At 37.5% G+C, this 26848-nt stretch overlaps 1 protein-coding gene across 5 annotated transcripts in view; it reads left to right on the top strand.

Moving 5' to 3' along the window:
* MARCHF3 (membrane associated ring-CH-type finger 3) overlaps positions 1 to 26848 on the top strand; it is a 149780-nt gene that overhangs the window by 54642 nt on the left and 68290 nt on the right. For 2 of the 5 annotated variants that reach the window (XM_081320289.1, XM_081320287.1), the window contains one exon: positions 17130 to 17217. The exons of the other annotated variants lie outside the window; for them this stretch is intronic. The gene's annotated coding sequence lies outside the window, so the exon portion shown is untranslated. The remainder of the gene's footprint in view (positions 1 to 17129; positions 17218 to 26848) is intronic. 5 annotated transcript variants of the gene reach the window in all.

Genomic DNA, 26848 nt, shown 5'->3' with positions numbered 1-26848 from the left:
TTGATTTCTGGTGGCAAGCTGTTCCACTGGGCAGCTGAGAGAAAGGGGCGGCAGAAGCTGCATCCCCTGAAAGAAGTCTTCGCCGAGAAAATGGGCGCTGAGACGCCTCATTCTCTCGCTCAGCGGAGACTTCTTTCGTGAGATCCAGCCTCTGCCGTGCTGCACCGAGAGAACAGCAAGCCGCCCCATTCTCTCGGCGGAGCACTCCACCGCCCCATTCTCTCGCCGGCTTGCCACCCCGTTCTCTCATCTCAGCAGAGACGTCTTTCGGGGGATCCAGCCTCCAGCTGCTGCATTTCCCAGCCTCGGCTTATACTCGAGTCAATAACTTTTTCCAGTTTTGGGGGGTAAAATTGGGGGTCTCGGCTTATACTCGAGTCGGCTTATACTCAAGTATATACGGTATTTGTTGAGTAGAATATTATATGTAGGCATAATTAGGGAAGGCCACACATGTTCCTGTCTTTTGCCTCTGTCAGTTTTTAATGGAAGATTTTTTTAGAAGGTAGTTGACAATCTTGGATGGAATTTATTATCCAAATCCTGATCAGCCAGGATAAGGGCCTGTATATAATGTAAAAACTACAATGATCACTTATTAAATAACCATTGACAGGACCAGGATAGAGGTAGTAAGGATTTCCTAGTCCTACTGGTTCTTTCAGTGGCCTTTGATAGCATCAACCATAATAGTTGTAAGAGTTGTGAATGAGAAACATTGTTATGTAGTGGCTCTCTTCTTGGCTGTTTCAGTTGGTAAAGATGGGGAAGGGGGATGAGAATTAAACCCTAGGGCCCTCTGCTGTGGAATGTCACAGCTCTGACCCCCTTCACCTCTGCTGTTTAACATTTACATGAAGCTACTGGGTGAGGTCATATGTTGGCATGGGATGAGGATATGATTTTAAACTGATACCTAGCGGTTATTAAGAATAAATAGGAAAAACAGGCTCAGGCAAAATATGGTAGAGTAACTGTGGATTCAAAGGCCAATTACATCTGAAGATAGTACATCTGGATGAGGTCATAGTTTTCCAGATGGAGTTTACAGTGCTTACAGTGTAGGTGTCTGCCTGCATTCCTTGAATAGCAGGTGAAGAACATGATCATGAGGGCCTTTGCATAGTTACTTCTGATGTACCAATCACAGTTTGCTTTAAGGTACAATGCAAAATGCCAGTCATCCCATTTAAAGCTCTACATCAGGGGTATCAAACTGCTGGCCCGTGGCCTGACGCATCATCCGGAAGCCGCGCACACCCCATTGCCGGCAATGGCAAAACCGTCCCAGTATGTTGCACGACATCACGTGACATTGTGAGTTTGACATGTCTGTTCTACATGGTTTAAGGCCTAGATTCTTACCAACCAGCTCTGGGTTAATTCTACCTTTGTGGTAAGAACTGGGAGAGATTTGCTAAGGGTCCCTTCTTCAAGAGAAGAGTGCTGCGGAAATGCCATTTAAAGAGACTCTGTAATTGGGCCTTCACAATTATGGCTGTGTAAGACAACCAGCCCCAGAAGACCAGGACCACTCCAATACCTGAGATATCTTACCCTTATTTGATTTCCAAAGAATTTGAAGACATTTGGAGGCAATGAAGACATTCATAATTGGAGACCCTTCATTTGTGCATTATGTGAATTAACCTGTCTCATAGGGAAGCATAGTTTACTAAATAAAAGCAGATATTTTCTTAATTAGAATCTAATATACTTCCAACAGGATTGAAGGTTTCTTTGGAGATATATGAAGACTGAAGCTTTTCATATTGCTTGAATTCTTTTAAATACCTTAGAATAATTATCCCAAGGAATATTCCCTGTTTAAAGAGATAGTTCAAAAAGTTTATCTTGAAATAATATTGATTTTAATAGATGGTTAAATGCTGTGGGGAAGAATAAGAATTATTAATATGAATGTCACTCCAGTATTGCTGCAAATTAGATGGGTTTCTATACTAATATCAGCCAGACATTTTAAGCATTTTAAACATATTGATAAAATACTGAGAACAGCTTTTTTAATAGAATAGACAGACTCAAGGGTTTTCTTTATCAACATAACTTCCTTATAAGGAATACTTTAAATTTACAGATTTTCACTTTTATTATTGGATTTATATCTGAATTTTGCTTCTTTGTGGAATGAAAAATGGTTTTCTTCAAGACCTTAAAAGCACAGTTAAATACTGTACAGCTAGATTATAATAGGCTACCATAATTCTTTCTTTTTCAGGGCACATTTAGAAGAATCAGGAGCACATCTGTTTCCATGTTGTAAATGCATTTTGTTACATAAAGTAGATTTTGGAAGAAATCACAAATGAGTGAGTCATTTTGCCCTATTCCTAGCAAAGCCAAAATTCATGCTTTGGAATTAGACTTTCTCCAAAATCTTGTTATTCCCCCCGTTAAATCTAGGCAATTGTAAAAAGTAGTTGTGCTGTGGCCTCACTTTACGGAATTACCTCAACTTGTAATTGGATAATTGAATTTAGCTTGCCTATAGTTCTTCTTGATGGTTTAAACATGGCATTCTTGCTTCCTGAAATGCTCTGGGATAGTTGCTAAACAACCTCGGTGTTTCATCTAAAGCTGTTACTGCATTGGGTGAGGCTAGAGTAATCTTCCCATTGTTACTTTGCTCTATCTAATATATCCAGCTGCTGTGAGGGTGCTGTTGTTTTTCAAACTTGAGCTTTATAAAGTAGCATCTCATAGTAAATAATGTGCCTGACTCCTTGTGCTGCAGATTGTGGGAGTGTGAAATGTTGTATGTCAGCAGGAAAAGAAAAACAAAACCATGGGTGGCAAAGAGGAATTTGGCCAGCTTGAGCTTCCTATGACTAATAAAGTCTGGAGGAAGCACAGCTTGAATCCAGAGCAGAACTCTTAATTTGAAAGGAGGCACGGAAAATATGCTGCAACAAACAGTACATCTATTCCTAACATGATTTCCAAGCAACTTATTTAAAAATTGCTTGTTTTGGAAGAGATACTTGCAAAGAGCACATCCCTGATAATTAGTTCTTGCAAACACACTTCAGTTGCTGATAAACTGTTAAAACAAATTTCCTAAGCAAATAAACACATTTACAATTAATTTGGATCAAATGATAAGAAACTATTAAGGCAATTGCAATCAAAGAGGATCTCAATTTATCCTGTTACTTTCCTTTTGGCTTCTTTTTTCTTTTTCTCAAAAAAACCCCACCCCACCCCATTCTGAATATGGAAAGTCATGCAGATAATGGTGATAAAGATGTCCTACAAGTAGAAACAGGGAGGAAATTGATGAAATTCTCTTGAACTTTACATCATTATGAAGCTTTTAAATATAATGCCAGTTTCCTTGTTGAAAAACTGGAATTCCCCTCTACTACTTAAGAAAGCGATATGGAAACAGACACATGATAATAAGAAAGAAGACTTTTTTGGATGATTATGGCTGATGGAGAAAGTTGAAAGCTGAAAAAAACATGCTTGGTGAGGATTTGATTCCTTTGACAGATAATAGCATTGCGCTTTTATCGTCGTTTTACTAACGTAAAGCCTATAATAAATATAATAAATAAATATAAATAATTAATAAATATAAATATACTCCTTCCCTTTTCTTTCTTTTCTTCTCCTTGCCCCACCAAGGCAAGAAATGACTTTCTTTTAAGTTAGCAATGAACAATTTGGTTTTGCTGAGCAATACTGATACTTAATCAGTGTTTGGTAGTAATGGGTGGTGGTACTTCTTTTGTGAAGGTTACATTAATTTTCTGAGACTGTAATGATCTTTTTCTTTTCCTGGCCAGCCATACTATCAAGCCGTTTCTTTAATGGATGTTGCACATCTAACCCTTAACAGCTGGAAGAAAAATGGTTTTGCTAATAGCCAATGCAAGATTAGGCTTTGCATTCAAAGTAGATCTGAAAAATTAAGTAGTGGAAGAAAGCATTAGACCCTTAATAGCACCAAGCTTATCATAAACAGCTGTATAGTTTTGGATCAGATGAAAGCATGAGTTCAACTATGGTAATAATTTTTTAAAAATCAAAATTTAAAACCAGAAATTCATCCTCATTCTCTATCTCTAAAGTTATTAATGTTCTGCTTGGGCACACACAAGAAATGTTTGATAAAAGGAACCTGTTTGCATGGAAAATAAGACTTTTTAATGTTACCTTGATGTTTAGCTATTTAGAATATACTAGATGACTGGTGACAAATTGGCTCATCCTTTCAGTGATATTTCCTTCTCTCCACAGAGTAACAAAATGATCATAGGTGGATTGCTATTGTTTTGGTTTTGACATTAGACAACTTCATTTTATTAGAGAAGATGCATAGCAAGACAAATATGGATGCTTTTTTCATTTAACAAAGAACACTTTTAATGACACCATTTGTGGTTGATCTCTCATTATTTAGAACTCTTTTACTTCTTTTTTCTTGGCTTAAAACAGACATGTCAAACACAAGGCCCGGGGGCCAGATCCAGCCTGCGAAGTGGTTTCATGTGGCCTGTGAAGCCATCCAGGAAACAGTGAGGGAACGGCCCCCACTGCCTTGGCCCTGGCCCAGAGACCCTCCTTCTGCCAGAGACCCTCAGATCTCTCCCACTCCTGCCCAGGCCTCCATAGGCACCCTTGATGCGAACGATGTAGAGCTGGCCACGCCCACCCAGTAGGCCATACACACTCTAGCCACGCCCACCCAGTAGGCCACACCCACCCAGGCCACACCCACCTGGCCCCTTGAGGGCAACTGCAATGCTGATGCGGCCCTCAATGAAATTGAGTTTGACACCCCTGGCTTAAAACATCATACAACCGGGATGTCCGTTTCTGCAGATAAATCAGCAACTCATGATTTGTCCTGCTGTTTTATGTACACTGAGAGAAAAGTATGTACTGGGAAATGTATCCCCTCAAAAGGGACATTTTCATTTTCTGATCAATTGAGTGTAATTTTTGACTCATTTTTCAACTCTTTATTGTTTTATCTTTGCTATAATGAGATTTTTGTGCAGTTCTTCCCTGATCGGCCATGTTCCATTGTGAAGCTTTGGAAAATACAAGTTCCTCAAAAAAAAGATGGGCTATTCTATCTTCAATTCCACTTTATCTGGTGGTAATCCAGAGTTCAAGTGAATCAAGGAATTCTGTAGTGTTCTGAATAGTGATATTTCCTTCACTGATTGCACTGAAGGAGCAATATTCTTTCATCATTCCAGGGAAGCATCTAATGCAATGGAATGGATTTTTTCATCATTTCATTGAGGGAAACCAAGATAGACTTATTTGAAAACAGGCAGCATTGCCAAATGTTAGGTAGATGAAATCTATACATTCTTTAATAGTTCTTGCTGGCAGAACCATATCTATAAATAATTCTATTTCACCATTTTGATTTTTCTGAATGTTGCCTTCTCCAGCATCCAGTAAGAACCCAGAATATCTTTCTTCTTCCTCACTCAAAGGTTCTATATAAATATGATTTTTTTAATGCATGACTTCTCCACATCAGCATCATTTTATCTTTCTTACAAATGTCAGAATTAATTTCTTGATGAAAATATTATGATTGGAATTTTTTCACAAATATAATATTTTAAAAATGCTATGTGAAAAATTATCACTATGACAACACAGAAAATGGAAGAGTCAGTTACAAATATATCAGTTACTTGCACTTAAATTTATCCATTTTGGAAAACAATTTGTGTACTAACCTCCTGTTAACATGAAAAATGAGTCAGTTTGGTTAAGTGGTTAATGCACTAGGCTAGAAACTGAGAGACTGAGTTCTAGTCCCATGTTAGGCCTGAAAGCCAGCTGAATGACTTTGAACCAATCACTCCCTTCCAAGCCAACCCACTTCATAGGGTAGTTGTTGTAGGGAAAGCAGGAGGTGGAAGGAGTATTAGGTATGTTTGCTGCCTTGACTTATTTATAAAAATAATAATGGTGAAATAAGAATTAAAAAACTTTAGTATCATAGTTGCAAGAGTCAAGAAATAAAAAGCAACACTTTTCTTTGACTTTCTGAGGGTATGCATTCACTTCTGTACTATAGGTTAAGAATATTTTGCATTGTTGTGTTCCCTGCTTTCTGTGTTTGAATATGGAACTTTCCGCCTTGTATTGCAATATCCAGGAACAGCTTGACCATTAGAATAGAGTGAAGCAATTCTGCCTTTTGCTAGGGTGACAGGGGTATATAGACAGGAGGATGTTGGATTGCCTATACTACCTGTGCACAAAAGGACACTACTACCCCTCATCCTGAAACCCTCTTCCTAACCATGAAGAAAACCTCCTTCCAATCTGGTCAGCATTCATACATAAAATTGAATTGGGTGCCATTGTGTCCTTTGTCTCAGTCAACAAACAAATCAGTGAGCATCTACAGGCAAACAGAGTCATTAGTAAAAGCCAACATGTGTTTGTCAAAAACAGATCATGCCAGACAAATCTTATTGCATTCTTTGTCCAAGTGACAAAATTAGTGGATGAGAGGAATGCTGTGGATATAATTTACTTGGACTTCAGTAAGGCATTTGATAAAGTAGATCACAGCCTACTACTTGATAGGATAGAAAAATGTGGGTTAGACAGAATCACCACCAGATGGATTTGTAGCTGGCTGACTGGCCGTACTCAGCATGTGGTCCTCAATGGAACCGCATCTACATGGAAGGAAATGTGTAGTGGGGTGCCCCAGGGCTCTGTTCTGGGCCCAGTGCTCTTCAACATCTTCATCAATGATTTGGACGAGGGGATAAATGGGGAACTCATCAAATTTGTAAACGACACCAAGCTGGCAGGAATAGCCAATACTCCAGAAGACAGGCTTAAGATACAGGAGGATCTGGACAGACTCGAACACTGGGCACTATCTAACAAAATGAAATTCAATGGTGAAAAAAGTAAGGTTCTATATTTAGGCAAGAAAAACCAAATGTACAGGTATAGTATAGGGATACCTTGCTCAATAGTAGTAACAGTGAGAGGGATCTCGGAGTCCTAGTGGACAATCACTTAAATATGAGCCAGCAGTGTGCTGCAGCTGCCAAAAAAGCCAACACAGTGCTAGGCTGCATTAACAGAGGGATAGAATCAAGATCACATGAAGTACTAATACCACTTTACAATACCTTGGTAAGGCCACACCTGGAATACTGCATCCAGTTTTGGTCACCACGCTGTAAAAAAGATGTCGAGACTCTAGAAAGAGTACAGAGAAGAGCAACAAAGATGATTGGGGGATTGGAGGCTAAAACATAGGGAACGGTTGCTGGAATTGGGTATGTGTAGTTTAATGAAGAGAAGGGTGGGGGGTGACATGATAGCAGTGTTCCAATATCTCAGGGGCTGCCACAAAGAAGAGGGAGTCAAGCTATTCTCCAAAGCGCCCGAAGGCAGAACAAGAAGCAACGGATGGAAACTAATCAAGGAGAGAAGCAACCTAGAACTAAGGTGAAACTTCCTGACAGTTAGAACAATTAACCAATGGAACAACCTGCATCCAGAAGATGTGAATGCTCCAACACTGGAAGTTTTTAAGAAGAGACTGGACAGCCATTTGTCCAAAATGGTATAGGGTTTCCTTCCTTAGCAAGTGGTTGGACTAGATGACCTCCAAGGTCCCTTCCATCTTCCAACTTTATTATTATTGTTATTATAACAAAATGCTTGGGTTAATCCAAGTCACTTTCAAAATAGCTGTTCACCAGGTTCTCCATTTTCCGATCTCCCTGATTACATCCTGATGAGTTATGTAGAATAAGGGAAGATGGTAGATGAAAGGGCCCAGTGGATTTTGCGACTGATTGAGGATTTGAATCTAAATTCCTTGACTTCTAGTCCAGCAGTCTGTTGACCAATCTGTATGCTGATTTTTCTTGCTTTTCTTCCTCCATACTGTTTTACCAGGTTTACTCAACAGAAAATGTATTTGGATTTCCAAGGATATCTTTACAGCATTGCTGGTAGAAATAAAGCATTCTGACCAGTAAGATGGATGGATGACCCTTTCAGCTGTCTGGCTTGTATTATTGCATGCATTCCTTGGAAAACAGTTTGTATGTTGTATGCACATATATGCCTGAAGTACAAGATGGACAGGACGGCTGCTTGTTCTTCCATAAATAATGGATTAATTTTAAAAGGGTCAATGTAGTACATACTATAAATATTCCATTTATCTAAATGTAATAAGTCATACTGACTTAAAACATCCAGCCCTTAGGATAATGATTGTGTTCCTGGGTTTTTGGCCTCAACGTCTGTTCTCCCCCCCACCCCTCTATTTTTCAATGCTTCTTTCTGAGGTAGAAAAAAAAATCCTTGAAAAACCTATTTTTGAGCTTGATGAGATAAAGGAGTAGTGAATAATTCCAACCGTTTAGAATTCATTTGCTGTTATGCTTCCAAAAACAGTTCCAATCTATAGACTGTCAAAATGAAAATGGATAGCTTGATTGCATGGTTAAATAACTTGGGTATTAGAAGTTTAAAGAGCTCTAATTTAGAAAGCATTGAGCATCTAGCTGGTTTCTGAAAAACCTTTGGAACATGCAAAGGGAGAAACACTTTGTTTTTAAAGCATTTATATAGGCACAGCAAATTGTACATCTTTACATCCAAATATAATAATTGAGTTTTTTTAATGTTTCACTAGCAGTAGCAAGAGGATGAAAATGCATTTATATTACAAACAACAGCATTAATGGCTCTTTCCTTGATCATGTTTAAGTAACAAACTTAAACCCAAATTGTCAAAGTGACTGTCTTAGGAATACCACATAGTCATAGCTGTATTGTGTTGTGAATATAACTTTTTTTTTACTTAAGGGGTGATTTTTCAAAAAAATTGGAAGTTCCTTTTAACTCTTTTCAGAATGAAGAACTATTGCTGTAATAAATGCTAACTTCCTATATGTCAGCTTGTTTTCTGGTATCTGCTGATGATAAATTTGAAAGGAAGGAAGCATTGTTTCAACATCAACCAAACCATTTCATTGTTTGAATTCTTTAGTGTCTTGTTTATTGAAAAAAATGATTGCAGTATGTCAACCCAGTTCTTTATTCAGCCAGAAAAGTAAACCATTTTTTAAGCTATGAAAAACATTATTATGAGCTAGGAGAGTATAATTGAAATCCTCATTAGCAGAGTCTTTCTTCCAACACTTACACAGTAAAATATACTCAAGACTATACTTGATGTAATCTAATCTGTCTAGCTAAAAATTCCTTCTACTGAATGCTTCTTTTTTCAGCCCAGCTCTGGAAAAATTGAAAGAAAAATGGTTGGGATATTCCCATCTATATATAAGAAATCTAGCCCCTGAAACACAAAAAGTAGCTATGTTGCAGTCTTGCAGATAGAGTTTAATAAGGGATTATGACAGCAATCAGGACTACCATAATCGCTAAACAGTATGCTCAGGATACATCACACTTTATAGCTACATGCTTAGCTGTGGGAATTCTGCTTCCAATTACCATTGTAATCCAAGAAGTGCCTTATACAATAAAATGGATAATATGAGGAAGAGTTATTTGGGGAAATAAAAACTGACAAATGAAGGCGAATATACATATCCCAGGATATGTTGCAGTCTGGGTCAGTCACTGTGACTAGAGATTTCACCTTCCAAGCTTTCAGACTTCTGCTGGAGCCCATCTTTGGGAAACTTCTCTTCAGCCTAGACAGATGGGCTCCAGCATGAGTCCGAAAGCTCGGAAGACAAAATCTTTGGTCCCAATGACAGACCCAAATTGGATCCTTCAACATATCCTAGGATACGTATATTTACCTTCATTCGTGCTGGAGCCCATCTTCGGTGAACTTCTCTCTAACTTAGATGGACATTCCATGAAGATGGGCTCCATCATGAGTGTGAAAACCTGGAAGGCAAAATGTCTGGTCCCGGTGAACAGAGATCCTGAAAATAAAAGCTGAAATCTGTTCAGGCCCATCAGTTTGTTATATAATTGGGAGGAAGACCCTAATGTGAGATATCAAAAAGGAAAGAATTGTCACATAAGTTTAAAAATATGTAAATAAGCTGTTGATCCTTGGCGGCAATTATTTCAGTTCCAGCCATCAAAATCTAGAATTAGCATTTTATTGGTAAAATGTTCTTGAAAATTCCATGATCAAGAAAACTGATTGTTAAAAATCATATGGGGTAGACTTGGAACATTTTAAGAAGTGGCAGTTGGAGACTTCACTTTATGGAAGCAGAAATTCAGCTTTGAAGAAGTAGGCTAGAAAGAGTATTGATACCTTTGAACTTTGGTTTTGGAGAAGATTCCAGAAAATACAGTACCATGGACACCAAAAAAAAACCAAACTGATCAAACAAATCAACACAGAGTTTGCATTCAAGACCTAAATAGCCAGACTCAAATTATCATAGGTTGGTCACATTAGGCGAAGACTTAGCTCTCTAGAGAAAACTAATGCTATGAAGGGAAGAGAAGAAGAGGATGGCTTAACAGCAAGGTAGATGGACTCATTTACAGTAGTATTGGGTGCAATGTTACAAGATCTTGTTTTTATTATGTATTGCCCTGTTCACCGCCCTGAGTCCTTCGGGAGAAGGGCGGTATACAAATTAAATTAATAATAATAATAATAATAATAATAATAATAATAATAATAATAATAATAATAATAATAATAATAATAATTTAGATCATCATGGAGAAAATCTATGTGATTGTCAGGAGTCAAAAATTATGGTACATAATCTATCAATAGGTTACTTTGAGGGAAGGAAGAATAGAGCAGAAAGGAATATTTACCCATAGCTGACATTCTGAATAAAAATTTGCTGCTTTTAGCTCTTTTTTAAAATGTGATCACCTCTCCCTTTATTCAGTACTAAAAATAGGTTATGTTTTAGATAACTCCTCACCCCTGGGGGTTGTTCCAATTTTAGACTACAGTAAGGCAAAATGCCAGAGGATTCTCTTCAGAACTTCCATTCACACCATAATCAGAGTTGGTTTTGATGCTTTCTAGAACTATAAAAGTATAAAAACTCCTAGTGGATTTCTGTTTAGTCACTTTTTTCCAATATTTTCTATTTTCATATTTGAGTTGTGGAACTTTTTCTAATTTAAAATATAGTCCTGTATTTATAGATGAACATTTGCAATGACACACAGCTCCTGTCTGTCTTGTGCAGGTTGCCTGTTGAATTTCCACATCTTGTCACTTTTAATTTTTCTCTCTGAGCCTTTCTTTTGAAGCTGCTTTTATCGCTTTTAAGTAGTTGCTTCCTACTCATTCCTCGATTGGTCCCTAAGTCTGTCAGTTTCTTCTATGTGCTAGAGTGGAGAGAAGAACCAGTTTCCTTTCTGACATGAGCAATTACTGGTTTAACAGTTACCTTTTTATTACAGTAATAATTTGATTGTCCCTAGATTTATGACCATAATGATATCTCTTTATCTTTATCAGCATATGAAGGAATGTGTGCATATGAGCAGAATTTGGCAGCTTTGCAACTAATTATATTCATACAAGCTAGAATGATGATTCTGATTGGAATCTTAAGCTTCTATGTTCTTGTACAGTATGTAGAATTTCTGTGCTAAATTCCAGTGCAATTATACTGATGAAAAGGTCAATCAAGTTTTTTTAAGTTTAGAGGAGAATTAATATTACCAAGTGCACAGTTGGTGATATATTTTAAAATGTGTCCTAGTATATTTGAGCGGGGGAAAACTTTCCCAAGGCTCTTTTGAGAGGAATATATATGAATAAGTAAATATTGAAATAAAGAAAAATGTCAATATTGATACGGGGAATTTATTAGTTTGCCAAGTGTGACTTAGCATTAGAAGAACAGCCTTTTAGCCACATAAATTAACATGATCTTGTATCTAATAGCCTTCAATACCACCAGTTCCTTGCCAAAGGACACAGAGTGGCAGCTGAGCATGGCAAAGCCAATTTCTATAGAAAACGTATTAATGGTTTTAACCATTTCTTATACAGTTGTTCTCATTCGTAAATGTTATGTAAATCCTGATACTATTGTCCTCCATTTGTAAACCTTTAATATTTGCTTGCATTCTACCTACAACAAAGCCTATCTAAACAGTGCCTCCTTACATTTGTTAGCACTACACTTTGTACATCTGGAATAACCCATTAAATGTTTAAGGATAAATGGACAGTGTGCCAAGCTACTTGCTTAGTACAGAAATGTGCCATATATATTGTAAAGAAGCACATGTGTTCTAACTAAAGGATAAAACTATTGCATGCTTTAAACCAATTGTTTCTCATGACTAATGAACATAGATGATCACAATATACTTGTAAAACTTATATATAAATGGATAAATACATGCCATGGTAAAATAGTGAAGTAAAAGGATATCATTTGTATGCTTGAAGTAATCAGATAACTTTATAATGTACAGATATAACACAATAACAGAGTTGGAAGGGACCTTGGAGGACAAATGATTGTCCAATGTCTCCAGTGATGGAGCACCCATTGATGGAAGCGAGCTTTCCCACTGATTAATTGTTCTCTCTGTCAGGAAATTTCTCCTTGGTTCTAGGTTGGATCTCTCCTTGATAAATTTCCATCTATTATTTCTTGTCCTGCCCTTATGTGCTTGGAGAATACATTGAGCCCTTCTTCTCTGTGATGATGATGATGATGATGATGATGATGATGATGATGATGATGATGATAATAATAATAATAATAATAATAATAATAATAATAATAATAATAATAATAATAATAAGAAGAAGAAGAAGAAGAAGAAGAAGAAGAAGAAGAAGAAGAAGAAGAAGAAGATGATGGAAGGGACCTTGGAGGTCATCTAGACCAACCCCCTGCTCAGGCAGGAAACCCTATACCATTTCAGGCAAATGGCTGTCCAGTCTCTTCTTAAAAACTTCCAGTGTTGGAGCATTCACCACTTCTGGAGGCAGGTTGTTCTACTGGTTAATTGTTCTAACTGTCAGGAAGTTTCACCTTAGTTCTAGGTTGCTTCTCTCCTTGACTAGTTTCCATCCATTGCTTCTTGTCCTGCTTTCAGGTGCTTTGGAGAATAGCTTGGCTCCCTCTTCTTTGTGGCAGCCCCTGAGATATTGGAACACTGCTATCATGTCACCCCTCACCCTTCTCTTCGTTAAACTACACATACCCAATTCCAGCAACCGTTCCCTATATGTTTTAGCCTCCAGTCCCCCAATCATCTTTGTTGCTCTTCTCTGTACCCTTTATAGAGTCTCAACATCTTTTTTACATCGTGGTGACCAAAACTGGATGCAGTATTCCAGGTGTGGCCTTACCAAGGCATTGTAAAGTGGTATTAGTACTTCACGTGATCTTGATTCTCTCCCTCTGTTAATGTAGCCTAGCACTGTGTTGGCTTTTTGGCAGCTGCAGCACACTGCTGGCTCATATTGAAGTGATTGTCTACTAGGACTCCGAGATCCCTCTCACAGTTACTACTGTCAAGCCCCGCCGGTCTGCCGCCCGCTCGGGCCTCGACATTACCTCCGTCGAGCCCCGGACGCTGGGGAGATGGGCGTGGCTCCGCCCAAACACCGTGGAGCGCGCCGCAGCTCCGCCGTGCAGCTGGCCGGCGCCCAGCTGATCGGCGCGCCCCCTCCAGATCAACTCCGACTCCGACTCCGTCGACTCTGTCGGGCCCCGGACGCACGGTTGATGGGCGTGGCTTCGCCCGAACTCTGCAGAACGTGCCGCAGCCCCGCCGCGCAGCCGGCCGGCTCCCAGCTGATCGGCACGTCCGCTTCCAGACGGCCGGCGGACACGCGCTCACCTCATCGGCGAGGACGGTGCCGGGCGCCCACCAAACTAGTGCTGGCGTCTGCTCCGGACCCTTTACTTTCTCGGCGGCAGGACTCTGGGCTGCAGGCGGCGTCCAGGCAGGAACTGACTGGAGGTGACATGGGACTGAACGGACAGTCAGACCCGCCCCAGCAAAACGTAAAGGGGTGTGTGGCCGTGCCCGTTGTGCCACGCCCGCTCGCTGGGCGCTTAGACGGACTCGGGGGGAGCTAACAGCCGCAACGCCGGCACGGACTGGGGCGCGTGAGGGAGGCTTACCTGGGAGGGGGCTTAGCGGGCCACAGCAGTGCACACGGTGGGTGGTGGCTATGCAAGGTGATGGGTGGGGCATTTATGGGGAGGCGGGCGGATGCCGGTTTACTTTGAAGGGGTGGGGTTAGGGTGTGGTAACATGATAAAAGAGCGTTGAGGCTAGATGCCTCAACGCTGACTTTACCGCGGTTTGATTTGTGCAAGAAATAAACCTGGTCACCCGTTCCTTTTGGAGTGCTTGTGCTTATTGGAGGAGGACGTCGTGACAACTACTATTTAGCAAGGTACCACCTATGCTATACCTGTGCATTTGATTTTTTCTGCCTAAATGTAGAACCTTGCTTTTTTCACCATTGAATTTCATTTTGTTAGATAGTGCCCAGTGTTCGAGTCTGTCCAGATCCTCCTGTATTTTAAGCCTGTCTTCTGATAGCCCCTCAAATATTGCAAGACTGCTATCATATCACAGTTGCCAAAAAAGTCAAGACAATGCTAGGCTGCATTAACAGAGGGATAGAATCAAGATCACGTGAAGTGTTAATACCACTTTACAATGCCTTGGTAAGGCCACACTTGGAATACTGCATCCAGTTTTTGGTCACCATAATGTAAAAAAGATGTTGAGACTGTAGAAAGAGTACAGAAAAGAGCAATGAAGATGATTAAAGGATTGGAAGCTAAAACATATAAGGAACAGTTGCTAGACTTGGGTATGTCTAGTTTAATGAAGAGAAGGATGAGGCGTGACATGATAGCAGTGTTCCAATATCTCAAGGGTTGCCACAAAGAAGAGGGAGTCAAGCTATCCTTCAAAGCATCTGAAGGCAGGACAAGAAGCAATGGATGGAAATGAATCAAAGAGAGAAGCAACCTAGAACTAAGGAGAAATTTCCTAACAGTTAGAACAATTAATCAGTGGAACAACCTGCCTCCAGAAGCTGTGAATGCTCCAACACTGGAAGATTTTGAGAAGAGACTGGACAACCATTTGTCTGAAATGGTATAGGATTTCCTGCCTCAGTAGCGGGTTGGACTAGATGACCTCCAAAGTCCCTTCAAACTACTACTGCTACTACTACTACTACTATTATTATTATTATTATTATTATTATTATTATTATTATTATTATTATTATTATTATTATTATTATTATTATTATTATTATTATTATTCCCCCTAGTCCTTCTCTTTGTTAGGCTAGACATATCTAGTTCCTGCAACTATTCATCATATGTTTTAGCCTCCAGCCCCATAATCATCTTTGTTGCTCTTCTTTGCAATCTTTCTAGTGTCTCAACATCTTTTTGTATCATGGTGACAAAGACCAGACATAGTATTCCAAGTGTGGTCTTACCAAAGCAGTATAAAGCGATACTAACACTTCATGTGATCTTGATATTATCTCTCGCTTGATGCAGCCTAGGACTTTATTGGATTTTTTTGGCAGCTGCAGCATACTGCTGGCTCATATTAAATAGTTGTCCACTAGGATTCCTAAAACTCTCTCAAAGTTACCGGTGTTGAGCCAGCTTCAACCTATTCTATATCTGTGCAACTGGTTTTTCTTGCCTAAATGTAAAATCTTGCTTTTCTCACCATTGAATTGCATTTTTTTGAGTAGGGCCCAGTGTTCAAGTCTGCCAAGATTCTTCTGGATCTTGACCCTATCTTCTAAAGTGTTGGCTATTCCAACATATACTGTAAACACAAGATTTAAGTATATTTGTTACCGGTGCATTAACATTTTGAATATGATAAATCTATTAAGCTAATTCAGATAAAGCTATCAATCTTTATCTTGGAGAACATAGTGGTTTTTAATCTAAGGCCAAATTTGGCTCCCGGTTGCCCTCCGGGTGAGATTCAAGGTGCTGGTGATGACCTATAAAGCCCTAAATGGCTTGGGTCTGGGATATCTGAGGGAACACCTGCTGCCAGCATCAAGTTCCCTTCGTCCAGTGTGCTCCCACAGGGAGGGTCTGCTCAGGGTGCCGCTGGTAAAAGATTGCCGGCGGATAACACCCAGGGGGAGGGCCTTCTCAGTGGGTGCGCCTGCCCTCTGGAACCAGCTGCCTGTGGACCTCAGGACTGCCCCCGACCTCCGTTCATTCTGCCGGGACCTGAAGACCTGGCTCTTCGAGCTCTCTGGCCCTGGCTGAGAATTTTAATTTTAATTTTAATTGGGGTTTTTACTTTTTTCAGGGATTGATGTAATTTTTTAAATTGTTTTTAACTTTTGTATTTCTTGTTTTAAATACCCTGTAAACCACCCTGAGTCCTTCGGGAAAGGGCGGTATATAAATCTAATAAAATAAAATAAATAAATGAAAAAGAAAGAAAGAAAGAAAGAAAGAAAGAAAGAAAGAAAGAAAGAAAGAAAGAAAGAAAGAAAGAAAGAAAGAAAGAAAAAAAAGGAAAGGAAAGGAAAGGAAAAGAGGAAGGAAGGAAGGAAGGAAGGAAGGAAGGAAGGAAGGAAGGAAGGAAGGAAGGAAGGAAGGAAGGAAGGAAGGAAGGAAGGAGCTGCTCCAAAATTTTGGGTTTGCTTTAGATTTGGAGGATTTGGGAAGTCTGTTTAAATGTGTTTCATTTCCTCTCTTTAAATGACAAGTTCCAGTTATAGAAATAGTGGGAATAGAAAGGAGAGTTGGCTGATTTCTCTAGCTTTCAACTAAAATCACCAGGATTTTTCTTTTTAATATTTAATGTATATTCAGCAGAAGAAATAGAAAGAACAGTCTGTTTGTGATATTTGGCCTCGTCTCCCCACAAAGCTTGGGATAGCAAAACTTGAGGAGAGGTCATGGGATTAATTAATTAAATAATCCATTCTGTTTGTGGATTCTGTTCCATCAAGTTTTGAATACTGCAACCATACTTTTGTTCCCTTTGGGAACAAATGCACATAATCTGGGCAGACTGTGGTCATAACCAGCCAAAAGCATTAAAGAATTGAAAGTTGTACTAAGGAGCTAAAACCATGCCAAGGACCTAAACAACAGCTTTGTAATATTTTTCTTCAGAGAAAATGAAGAAATGAAATGCAGCCTGATGCAGTTATCACTGAGGATGGCCTAATGCAGAGTTTGGATGAACACCCATGAAAATACTGTGAGGTTCCATAACTCATCATAAAGGATATGTTTTAATTATGCTAACTTGGATTGAAAGGAGCTGAAACTCAAGACATTGTAGGTTATGAATGAGATTACCTGCTTTATGCCTTCAGAATTGTGTTGGAAAATAAATCTGTATTACAATAAATAAGGTTTATCAGGATTATGGTTTGGTAATCAGGATTTACAGTTAAGGGTGAAATGCATTTTGAGTTCAATGAGTGTCACAGAAAAATTAATAAATTGAAAGTGTATACTATTCTCTTTATAACAATACTTAATAGCTGATGTTGCCTTCATATATCAATTATTCTTTTTGGAACAAAGACCTATGCTATTTCATCTACTTCTGTAAACATTTTATAAGCATAAATTGCCATTTTAATGTTTGCATTTTTTCTCTCACATAATGCTGAGTAGCATTGTCATACTATATAGGTTGTCTCTGATTTTCCCTCCCTCTAATGAGTTGGGATTATAATTTTCAGAAATCCTAGATCAAAATTATGTATAATAATTCATTGTAAGTATGTTTATTTTGATTTTTCAATGTTCCAATTTCATACATTCTGTAAGAATCTTCTAAGATTCATACTATAATTAAAATGTTCAATATGGTACTTTCTAGATTAATCACCAACAAAAAATTGGTCATGGAAATTTGTACAGTAATTTTCCTAAAGGAATTAACCAGTAATATTTCTGTGATTATGGGCACTGATGAATGAAGGAAAGTTCATCAGTTAAAGGAGGGATGTTGTATCATAGAAGTAATATCTAAAGAAAATCTAATATTATTGGAGAAGATACAGGCACATGAAGATTTGCCCAGATTTAGTTAATTTCAGAAAGAGAACAAGCTGTCCAATGGTGTAAATTGCATATTTGAATTTTTTTGCAGCTATACGGTACATTCCAAATAATTTTCACAAAATAATGCATGGCAGGGAACTTTATATTGCAGAACACTATTATAGAACCCGGTTGTTCAAAAGCAGGCCTTTATAAAATTCACATAACACACTTTCTGTAAATATCAGATATAAAGAAAAGGAACTAGACTCACAATACGGTATTAAATAGGTTGGTAGAAACTATTCACAGTTAGCTTCTAGTTATTTGAAATCAAGAGGGAAAAGAGTTTTGAAGTTTTTACTTTTTGATAAAAGACCACAGGTAGAGAAATCTTTCTTTGTTCCCAATGTTCCTCTGTATGAATCTCACATTTTAGCTTTCTAAACGAAAGATATCTCCATACTGGGCTTCAGCTGAAATTTGTCTGTTTAATGGAGCAATATTCATTGTCTGGTTCAACAATAGTACAAGTCAGTCCTATTCACATTTATTTGGAGTCAAGCCTCATTTTACTAGGCATAGGTTTGCAGTGATATATTCTTATAAAATAAAATGCATCTCTTTTCTCTGACATTGTAACATTGCCAATTCTAAAAGGAAGAAAAGTGATGTTGTTGAAGTGAGGAAATTTTATTTTGCATCATGAAATGTACAGTTATTCAAACCTTTTGGCCAAGCCAATTAGATGTTAGAGAGCCATTATGTTGGAAAACTGCCAGCCAGACAAGGAGGAGGGATCAAACGGAGAATTAGCCTTGAGTCATTATGCAACCACAAGAAATCTAGAAGTAAAAGCCCTACCCCCAAATTCCATGAGGCTTTATCTGTTTATCTGTTCCCAAGAGAAGGCAAGCGTTCTGGGAAGATTATTGTATTATAGATAGCATACAATAAAGTAATCAACTTCAACCTTTCCTATGTTGATCTGGTTACTTGCATCTGATACATTAATATCTTTATTTATTTGATTTGGTTTTTATTTTTTTCTGAAAAAAGTTATGGCTTTCATGAAGATTGTGGTTATGGTATGGAAAACCATGCTTTGTGACCTGAAGCCAATACAGAATTTAGTCTGCTTTCCTTCACTCACCAGTGCTCAGAACCACAGAAATATTACTTGTTAACTATTTAAGAAAATTACTGTGCACATTTTCACGTATCTCCAAAGTTACTAGAAAGAGTCTGTGTTTGCACTTTGTAAAATTTCTCAGCTTCTTCACCCTTTCAGTAGCTTTTCTCCCTCTTCATGTACCAACTCATTAGGGAGTGTCCTGACACTTCTGGAAAATAACCAATACTTGGTGGTTCAGAGTTCCAAAGGAATCCTTGGGCTGGGACTCTTTTCTCAATGGATTCCACTGGTTTATATAATCTCTGATTGCCCTATCTTTCCTCAAACAGATTCTGGAAAAACCTATTTATTTAAGAGCATTTCCTTTTTAGTTTTTACTTTTACAGTATAATGTTTAACTTTCCTGAATAGCGGGTGAAAGACAAAAAATATAATCTTAATGATAATGTACATCCATAATAGTTCAGAATAAAAGGATCATTATCATGGATTTACTAAGGTACTCAGGTTTTGATGAGCATGAAATGGTCTTCCTTAAAACATTAAGATATGTTTCTTTGGCTTTCTGGCTCAACTGACATTGAATGGAATTGTTTCACAGTTTCACAGTTATCTCCTTGTTTTGTAGGACAGCCTAGCACTTGGACAAGAGGAAATATAGTCAATGTCTTTATGGGATTCCATTGCAACTGGATGCAAAAAAATAATAATACCAGAATTAGAAATATAATGAGGACAGGGTCATTTTTTTGGTAATTTCTTCTGAATCATCCAAGATTGATTGAGTAGCTGAACATTCTAGTTTCCATCAGTTCCTGGAATGTTATAAAGTTCAGATGTGCTAAGTGAGAGATTTAAGGATTTTTAGCCATTGTAATCCTTTATGCTTTATAATTTGTTGCTAAACTAAATGTCTGAATACTAAGGCACAAAAAAGAGACAATATGATATTACCATTTAATTTCATATACTGCATGAGTGGACTTTATCAGTAGGGAATAGTAACCGTTATCTTAATCTCTTGTAACTTCTCAGCTGTTGCTGTAATACTGCACTTGGTAAAGATAAAAATAGTTAGAAAAACATAAAATTTATAAAAATGTTTGTTTAATTAAATCTCCTTTAAATCTCCTGGTGACTTTATGGAGATAATTATGTAGCTTTTTTAACAAAAATAAAAATGGTATTGCTTTGTTCTAGGACTTTTAGTTTCTGTCTTTGATTTTTTAAAATTTCCCATTCTAGTCTACAATGCTGATATTTTCTGGGAGTCTGCCATTAAATACCAATCAGGTCCTTTAACCTGATTAGGGGTGTCAGGGGTGTCAAACTGCTGGCCCACAGGCAGGTTGCATCTTACAGAGGCCACGCCCACCCCAGCTCCAGCAATGCAAAAAAAAAAATATCATGATACGTCGCGACATATCATGTGACGCGGTGAGTTTGACATCCATGCCCTAGGTGATTAAGCTATGCTGTAAGGTTCCAACCATTGAAGCATTTATTTTGATAGAGAAACTCTAGCTAGCAAATAAAAGGACCTTAGATTAATTCTGGATATGTAACTGGTAACACAGTTTTAATCACTAAATGGTCTTTAATAACAATTACCGGTAATCATTGCTAGCATTTTCAAAAATGACACAGCATTCAATCAAATAACTTTTTCCTTATGTATCTGGTTGTTGTTTTTTTAAATGTATCTTTCTCCTGTTGACTGATTACCTCTTCACATTATTAGTAGGACTTTTCCAGACGTAGTAGCTTATCTGGCTGAGTTCCTTCCTTGAATTAACCATTTGGCATTCCTTCAATAAGTATGTCCAGAAGTGACCTGTTATTTTTTAAAAAACCCTTTGTTCCAATTTTTAATTAAGTGATTCTTGTCCCAACAAACGCGGTTCTTTCCATTTTGACTGAATTCTTGCCTTACTGATAAATGCCTGAAGCTTCACTTAAAAGAACTTACAGATCCCTCATTAACACATTGTCTTCCATTTTAAACTTTAGCATTAAGGTCCCTTACCCTTTTACCTTCTGTTTAATTTATATTCTTTTTATTGCTCAGAGATATACTTCTGATACCTATGTATGTTGCTTGAGTGAAATTATTTCCAAGGTTACTCTTTTTGGCCCAATCTAGTTTGTGTTGCATATCCCTTGACAAGTTTCTGAAATTAGAACATATCCAAAATCAGTGACTTGGGAAAAAGATTGTTCTTGTTATTCTATAGCTTAGAAACTAGAGCTACCATTTAAGCCACAAGTGCATTATGTTACATTCAGATCTACCTACATTCCGCCAGGAGACATTTATACCAGTTTTGTGTCTTAGATGAAGGCATGCTTATTTGTTCTTGGTGCTTTCCCGAAGTGCAGTTGGCAAAAATGTTTCCAGGGATGTTTCAGCTATATATCTGAGATTATTAATGTTTAAAAGGTTTAAACCTCTGTTTTAAGTTTGGTCCTGAAGTGGAATAGAAACTAATGTAGATGTTTGGATACAGTCCTATAGTGCCAAATAAAAAATTTGCTGATCTTATTTTGGATTAGGTTAAGTTTTGAGTATTTCCAGGGATTGGATAACTATAGCAAGACAACTATCCAGATCAAGTCACATTAGATATATTGGTCTAATCTCAAAAAAATTGTGATGTTGATTCATAATTCAATATTTGTTTCTGATAATTTTTTAAAGAAACTATTGTCAGATAAATTTGGGAACTGAAGAGCAGAGCAGTAAATGCCTATAAAGGTTTGCACAGTCAGCAACGTATACCTTGGTGGGGCTGTCAGGACCAGCCTTTGAATGAGAAAAGAGTGTTGGGGTTAGAAGCTCTATGCTGCACTTTTAATTATTAGTTTCTAATATAAGTCCATTTTTATCTCTAATCTTATAAGAATTTAAAAGATCCTGATGTCTGCAGCATTTTATTTCATTAAGTTTCCTACGAACTTCGTAGAAAATAATGTGCATAATGCTCCAAATATGTTTTTGTGACATAATTGACCTTTTGAAATAATTCCAATGGTAGCTCATTAGTGAACTTGGAGAGAGAGCTGTCACACATGCATAGGTGCCAGGTCCCTTTTGATTCTTGCATCACCATGGCATATCTCTGCCATCCTAGGCTAGAGACTAGTTGAGAGATACTCATCTCAGAATCCTCTGTGTGTGTGTGTGTGTGTGTGTGAGAGAGAGAGAGAGAGAGAGAGAGAGAGAGAGAGAGAATGAAATAATTGGCTCTTGGTAAGAATGTTATAGCTGTACAAAAATGTACAAAAATGAAGCTGAGTGAGACATAATATTAAGGGATACCTCTTTTGTTATAAATTGCACACGCAGAAGCACTTCTTCTAAAGTTTGACAGAAATAGTCCTGCAAGCTCTTCCCTTTTCTTAAAAAAAAAAAGCTGGTGGATGGCTAGGTTTACACATCTAGTGCTGTATTGCAATCATGTTGTTGGTACTTCATCTTCAAGGTCAGTATGAAGGTGAGAGAAGGTTAGCTGAAAATGTTATGGGCACTGGAAGCAAGAGTACAAAGGCAACAAAGAAAGGCCACTAGCTTGATCATAATTAATTTATTTTAATTTATTTCAAATTTTTATTTTTAATTTACTGTACAGAGACCTTTAGGTTTTGTTGTTGTTAGCCGCCACCCTGAGTCCCTCGGGAGATAGGGCGGGATATAAATCCCATTAATAAATAAATAAATAAATAAGAAGTGGACCTGGAAAGAACTATGCCTCACTCAAAATTTTGTTGTGATTTGTGGCTCTTGTGGAATTATGACCATGATAGAGCCATTCGCCCACTTTGTTGACCTTAGGAAACCGAACAGAGATGGAATCTTCAGTTTAGTCTAAATCTGATATTTATAGAAATACCAATACAACAATAAAAAAATAAATATGGTCTATGTCACTGTGGATATATTCACAAATTATTCCAGCCTATCACATTTCTGTGGATTAGTAAAGATACACAAACATACATTTACTGCTTTGTTCCATTTTCTCCAAGATATGGTTTTGTATGAATCATGTATTCAACTAATCTTAATAAATGTAGTTTGCCTATAATTCTTCACAAATATTCTTTTGGTGTTGTATTTGCAACAATATATATGTAATTTATTTCAGTTGTTGAGGTGAGAAAGACAAAGATTGGTAGATTGTTATGCTGTACCAGTATGTTAGCTATGTGTAATGAAGGAGTACATAGTGTCAGATCTCACTGTTTGACTTCCAAGGAAAAGTGATGGATTCATATAAATTGCAAGAGAATTTCAATGACTGAAGACTACTTAAAATACTCTGTAGAGAAAAATATTGTAGTCATAAAAGTAATTCATGTCCATGAAAAGTTGTTTGATTGTCCAATGGGCAAGGTATCGACCAGCTCTGAGTATGAAAATCAGTTCCTAATCATATGCCGTGACAAACACTTAGCATGTGGAAGTTTGACAGTATTAAAATACAAGTGTTGCAGTGCACAGTGTGGCAGAATCTAGCTTTCTACTATTAAAAGAAAAAATAATTGGTGGTCGGTAACTAATGAATGAGATATTACACATTGATTTTTCCTCTCAAGATTGTCAAAGGTTTGTGACATTGTGAAAGAACCAGAAGCCTCCAACTAGCTTGTATTAGCTTACCCATCTCTTTGTTCAAAGATTCTTTGGTTTCTGCTTTCCTTAGTTATTACAGGTAGTAGAAAGAATGAAGAGAGAATGTGAGAGAAATATGGTGTTTTAATCTAGGACAGATACAAAACCGATATTGACATGAACTAAGTCGCATTGAATACATGTTTCTTCCTCTTCCCATAGTATAACAGACGTACACTTTATAAAGATTTATCTTCAGACTTAAGGCAGCTAGTGGAATAGCTGGTGTAATGGGATGCTGTGGGTGGCCTCAGGCAAGCTGCTAATTCCCCATCCCTATAGGATTACTGCGATCATGTATATGAAATTCTTTGAACGTTTGAAATTTGCTGTAAAAATATTCTAAGTAGCAATAGTAGAAGAGAATGTATCATGGACCTGAGCTGCGATCTTTTATAATATATAGTTTGCTTTTACGATGCAAATTAATAACTTACATTTAAGCCACTGAATAGAATTCTGTAGTTTTCCATTGAAATTCCTAAGCCATTTACTTCAGAGTAAAGCAGTTAATGTCTCTTAACTGCTCTGGGATGAATACTTGGGATTTCCTTTGTCCCAGTGCTGTAAAAGTAACTGTGATTGACAGAGAGTATTTATGCCCATTGGCTGCCTTTTTCATGACGGTAGGAACATGCAGACACACATAATTGCAAACATGCTTTGCATTTCTCACATTAAAACTTTGTTTGCTCATGACAGATGCTTTGCAGATCTGAGCGAGCTGAAAGCTGGCACAGCAGTAGCACTGTTTCAAGTCCATGACATAGTAGGCGTTTGGTTTCCCAAGAGCCAGAGAGAAACAGAACAGTGTTGGCTAGCAGCAAACAATATGTATGAAAGATTTCAATCCACACATTTCAGTCTGGAGGGCATACCATAAGAATGAAAAGGGAAAGTTCTCAATTATTCTCTCTTCTTCCTTATTAAAATAAAGACAATTTATGTCAACTGTTGCCTTTGGTTTTTCTCTTTCCTGCTTGGCGTGGAGAGAAAAATAAAAATACTTAATATTCCAACATATCAGTCTCAGATTTTTCAATATGGAAGTCTTGTTATCTTTACAATAATAGCAAAGGAGACTTGTACTAGACCATGTAAAATGGATAATTAGCAGCTGGGCCAACTTCTTGATTTCTGGCTGCTAGTCATTTTGCAGTACCAAGAATTTTAGAGAGACGTGTGTTGAGATTATGTGAATGTGTAGCACTACTGAGCTTTGCTTTATCTTTGTAAAAGGCCTTAATCTTTGTAAAATGAAAAAAAAAGTTCAGATAATTGTCCAGCAGTCTCTTTCAGACTTATATTTTAACTCAGAACATTGCCACATCATGCCATATATGTCAGGGTAATTATTAATATTGAGTTCAAATGTATTATATTTGTGCCTATCATAGGTTTCCCGGAGTAATGCATTAAACATGTCAAGAAAATTATGTTATCAAAATAGCATATAGTTTAAGTCAGGGGCATTTGGGGAGCTGGCCATATACTTTGCCTCACTCACATCATTGAACCATGGAAGGAAATGCCCTCTTTCAACCTTGACAGTTGATTTACCTTGGATGGCTGTAGGGTTATTTATGGCATAAGCACTAGTGTATTAATTGCTACTGGTAGTTGTATTGTGTCTCTAAAAAGGTAGTAGCAAAAGTATGACTTTGGAATGTAGCTGATGTTCAGTAGTTGCATCGAGGCTAATTATTTTGTTGCATTTATTCTAGTTATATTGGTAATTGTTCTGGTTTGGATCTTGACATGCTTTCCCATCTCCATTTATACACGTTTTTTTTCTTCCAACACGGCTGAGCTCACATTTAATTTTTTAATTGGGGAGGAGCTGAGCCCACCACTACAAGAAGAGATAATATCCTTATTAATCTCTATTATGTGGTCCTAGTTAATATAGCATCATAGTAAAGATAATTGAGGTTTTTCAAAGTTATGGAAGAAGAAACAGAGGAGCTCAGTGGCTGGATTCAGGAATTATGAAGCAATGCAGTGTAGCTTTTATTATAAATGTATAATATAAATACAATTTCTTTATAAAAGGAGAGGGAATAAACATTGTGTTAATTATAGTAAATTTAGAAGAAAAAATAAGAGGAGAAAATGGCTTTGAGATAATTTAAATTGTTCAAGGAGAAAATACATTAATTGTCGCTAATCCCATAGCCCCAGTTCAACAGAAAAGAAATAAATAAAATCAGCTGAAGCTCCAAAGAGGAAATGCTCATTTTAATGGCTTATGAACATGAAAGAGCTTTAATAGCAATTTGCCCAACCACGCTAATCAGTCTGGGGCTGTACTTGCATCTTGTCAATTACGGTACCACAAAGAAAATAACAGGCTAATAAAGTCTTACTCATACTTTGCCAAAGAGAAGGTGGAACAATGAAAGAGGGGAGGGCTAATAAAAATCAGATGATGGATTGTGTCCAAACCAGTTACAGGAAGCCCAGCTTTTGGGATGAAGATTAGAAATGGATACTAGTTAACTATCCTACGGTATAGATGAGCTATTTAAACAACTCTTCAAGTGGGTAGTCCTTTAGATAAAGATTTAATTTAACTAGAGGTGTCTTAAGTCAAATGAAGACTCGTGGTTGCTCATAAATTGTACAGTATTTTTAAAGTTGGATAAAACCTTATTTTCCCTTGCCTAGTGAAAATTGAGAAACCCTCCAAATTTGGAGACCGTAGGCAAAGGGGGGAATCACTGCTCCTTCCTAATCTTGAGATAGAAGCAATTCTACTAAGAATTTGACCCATTTCTTTTTCATTTTTTTTTACTGAGCTACGATTAGCAAATATTAATGAAGTAATTAATTTTACCCATTTCAATGAATTCTAAACACTATGATAGCAATGAACTTTGTATAGTTTCATTGATAGGAAAAATAGAACAGAAAATGTTTTCTTCTTAATACCTTAATGAAGAGATATCAGTTGATTAGTTTTGAGCACATTTTACTGAAATAGCAAAAGAAAAATAAGGAAAAGCAATGGGGCATAAGGTATTCTAA

Source organism: Vipera berus (genome assembly GCF_964194415.1).
Source record: "Vipera berus genome assembly, chromosome: 2".
NCBI lineage: Eukaryota > Metazoa > Chordata > Lepidosauria > Squamata > Viperidae > Vipera > Vipera berus.
This window is presented reverse-complemented; position numbering and strand designations above follow the sequence as displayed.